This window comes from Triticum dicoccoides, chromosome 6B, assembly GCF_002162155.2.
Source record: "Triticum dicoccoides isolate Atlit2015 ecotype Zavitan chromosome 6B, WEW_v2.0, whole genome shotgun sequence".
NCBI lineage: Eukaryota > Viridiplantae > Streptophyta > Magnoliopsida > Poales > Poaceae > Triticum > Triticum dicoccoides.
This window is the reverse complement of record NC_041391.1, coordinates 722114010-722118347: the sequence shown is the minus strand read 5'-3', so window position 1 is coordinate 722118347 and position 4338 is coordinate 722114010.

Sequence of the window (4338 nt, the reverse complement as noted above, 5' to 3'; positions counted from 1 at the left end):
CACCTCAATGCTACACTAGATGAAGCGATGCGGGGTTTCTTTTGCAAAAATTGGGACATCATTGCCTGACACCCTTCTCAAATGCTAGGTATACCTAGAGAGCTCGCAGAACACAACCTCAACATCATCGAGGAGTATAAACCAGGAAAGCGGGCACTTCAAAGATTATCCAAACCGAAGAGACAAGCAATGGGGCAACAGTTGGCCAAATTGCTGGAAGCAAGATTCATCCGGGAAATCAAACACTCCAAATGGTTGGCAAACCTAGTCATGGTATCAAAGAAGGAAAATTCTTGGTACCTCTACATCGATTGCAAGGACGTCAACAAGGCCTGCTCAAAGGACCCCTTTCCGTTACTACGAATTGATCAAATAGTCGACGCTACAGCCGGACATAAACTCTCACTACTAGGAAATACTCGTTCTATCCCATAATGTAAGACGTGTTTTGACTCTAGTGTAGTGTCAAAAAACATCTTATATTATGGGACGGAGGGAGTAGCTTATAGGTAGATCATTAGCAGTAGCGCTGGATAAGAGCCCCACGCTACTATTACGTGGAATTAGAACAAATGCACCTTACATTATGGAATTTTATCGAAAAACAAATACACCTTATACAAAGGAACGGATGGAGTAATAACTAAGAAAGTTTCGTAGTACCGTTCATTACAAACTTGTCACGCAAGATCAATATGAAGATGCATTACGGGTTGGGATCATGATCGTTATCGTCACCGAGTTGTAGCGGAAGAAGAACATGTCGGTGTAGATCATACTTGGAGTCCCTCGAACCGTCAATGAACGATCCCTCGTACCGCCTACTAACAGTCCCTCGAATCGAAGACCGAAAGCACAGCCTCTCTACTTGGTTGCAAGCGTGCAGCCTTCACGATCCGGCAGCGCTTCACCGTTCAAAGCTAATCGTCGCCGGAGAATTAGAGGGAGGGTATTAAAACCACACTAGGCTTCTAGTTATGAGGCCAAGAGGATTAGGCACGCTCTAATTAGTCAACGAGGACCAACTAGAATATGAACTAGAAGAACTAGAGGAGGCTCCAAAACTGTGTATTCAATAGAGCAAAAAAACCTAATATATAGTTGGAGGAGGAGGAGAGGGCACCCACCAAGGGGGGAAAGTCCCCTTTGGGGCGCCGGCCATGGGGAGGGAGGGGCTCCCTCCACTTGTGCAATCCCCCCCCTCACCCCACACACACACAAGGAAAGGGGGGGCGCCTTCCCTACTTGGGCCCTTGTGGCCCAAGTTGCCTTCCACCTCTTGGTATTTTAAGGCCCATTGATATATAAATTAATTACAAAATGTTCTAACTGCCCTCTAGATCATTTTCTATATATTTTAACATCCCCGAAAACATTTACCACCTATATATATTTATCGGAAATACCCGATATTCACCGAATCTCTTCCGGTGACCCCGAAACGCTTTCAGATCCTCTCAAGAACTATTCTAAATATCCATGAAACGAACTCACAAATATATTATCATGACTCAGAAGATCGTGATTGCCTTAATCTTGTGACCCCGTTGGTTCGGTAACTCATAGACATGAATGGAAACCGTTCATTCAACAACCGACAGCGGGACCGTGGACTTCCGTATCGGTCCCTATGAGCACATGATTGATATTCAAGTGAACCTTTGGTTATCATGTGATGTTCCCTTTGCTTTGCGATACTTCACAAAAACACGGGGTGCATCGATAATCTCCTGAGTCATCACCATGCTCACTATACCGAAATCCTTGTTACTAGTTTTGTTCTTCTTTCTTGTTATTGTGTTCTCGCATCCCCATGATGAAGTCACCTATGTCTGGCCAGACGGTGATTGATGCCGTCACACCAAGAGGGCCCTAAGAATATCTCTCCATCGTCAGAGGAGCAAATCCCTCTCTTGAACTATCCGGCCACTTGTCAAACTTTCCGATGAATTTGTAAGTTGTCATTATGATCACCGTGTTACAGGTGATGTTTGAGCAACCCCAAAGCCCATCGTACGGAAGAAGTGACCACGATACTCTCATTAATGACACATTTTCCAATAATATTAAGCAAGATAACCTCATAATAGATTTCTAATGTTATGATATTGTGGTTCCAATATGTTTACTTGAAAAGTTTATTTGCACTGAATTTTAAATTTATTTATCAAAGAAAGGAAGGTTAGTCACTCCATTGCCAACAATTGGCCCTTAGGATATTCTTCCATTAAACTAATAATTCTTCTGTCTAGTCTCCACAAACTAGATTGTACCGCTAGAATGAAGTATAGTCTGTATATTTATTTGAAGATAAAATAGAATCTTGTTTGAGAGGTCTGAAGTGCAACCCAACAACCATCTACATAAATATTTCTTGTTCATGGTTGTCCATGACAAAGTGTGAGCAAATCAAACAATCTAGAAAGAAAGAAAGTTAGGGTTCGTGCCTCTCGCTGGCGCCGGCGCAGGTCCGCCTCGTCTCCGGTGGCCATAAGGCCATGGAGGCGCGGTGGATCCTGGCAAGGGCCGACGGGAGGGGCTCTGTTTTTAGTTGTTTTTTTCAATCTTGTTAGGGTTTGTGTCCTACTCAAGAAGGCAAGACGGCGGCAGCTCCCTGAAGATGGAATAAAGGTCTCCCCGTCTAGCCCCCGTTCCGGCAGTGCATTTAGCATCGTTGGTGGGCGTGTGGAGGTGTGTCTCCGGCAGATCTATCTTTGGTGGATTTGTTCGGATCTCATCGTTGTTCGTCCACGTTCATGTGTTTTCGGTTTGGATCCTTCCGATCTACGTTATTTTTCATCGGCGGCGGTTGCTGTTCTGGGGTGCTGGTCCGATGGGGCCTTAGCACGACGACTTCCCGACTGTCTACTACAACAAGTTGTGCCCGGCTCCGGCGATGGAGGGGCGATGGCGGCGGCGCGCCTTCGGATCGCTTCGGTGCTTGTAGTCGTCGCTAGCTGGTCTACGAATCTGGATGTAATTTTTATTCCTGGTATTCGTTGTACTGCAATGATTGAAGATGAATAGATTGGAAGTTCTTTCGCGAAAAAAAAGTCAAACAATCTAGAATCTGTATGTTTCATATGAAATGTATGACATGTTTTTTTCTAAATCCTTAACATATATTAACTAAGAAAATTTCATATTACCGTTCATTACAGACTTGTCACACAGGACGGAATACCCCCAACTAACAAGCCTTCCCTCTCTAGAATATAAGACAACTTGTCGTTGGGCTACATATCGGTTTTCCAGGAACTTGTCGTTAGGACTGATACTATAGATAGTATAGACAAATATGAAAAGATATGAGCTGGAGCTAAATTTGCCTTATATTCTCAATGAGTATAATTCGGACGCTACGCCGATGTGTGTGCCCAGATGTGCACTTAGTATATTTGGTCTCAGGTTTTTCAGATCGATTTGAGGCATCAACTACGACGATTGCGGCTTTGGGGCGCTAGTCCTTACGGGCACGTGCACGAAGACTTGCCGGGTTAGAGCGGCGCATTGGCGACTCGTTCTGGCCATAGCAATGGTTGTTTGATGGTCTATGGACCTCGATGTCTTTTTTATTATGTTTGAGGTGCTTTGTATTTCTGATGAATCTTTATAATAGATCTGGTCATTTTTGCAAAAACAATGGATGGATAAGACGGCAAAATATTTTGACTAAAAACATAATGTTCCTTTTTTGGACATAAAGTAGCAGGACAAAAAACAAAGTTGACACGGTGGTTGGGTTAAGTGGACGAACCCACGCTCCATCCGGAAACATGGAAACCAACAGGGAATCAAGGGCTGTGGGCCGAGTAAGTCGGACGAGCGCGCCGGTAAATTCTCTGACCACTGTAGCCCCGCCATGGGCTACGAGGCCACCAAACCGCACCGTGGCAACCCTTTAGGCCCTCCTCTAGGCTGGAGTAACGAGCGCACACCACCGCGCCTGGCCGACACGGTCGCTGCGACCAGCGTATTTCTGCCGCTCCTCGCGGTGTCCGGTTGCCGGTATGGGACTAATTATAGCTCTGCTTAAGTAAAGAATGCTGAGATTTGGATACTTCATTAGAGCACGTGCGTTTCAACCGTACGTACGTACATAAAGAATGCATATATAAATGCATGAAAATCAGTACTACTGCTACAAGGAATGATCGATCTTTTATACCCTCCATTGCGTACATGTAATGCATGCATGCATGCATGCGGCTCTGCATCACATCCACCCGGCGCGGTGGGACTGGCAGTACCGTCAACCCTTGTCGTATCCAGATATGAACTTGCCGCACGGCTGGCATCTGGACCCGCAGCGCATCCCCATCCAGCGGCGTCACGGTC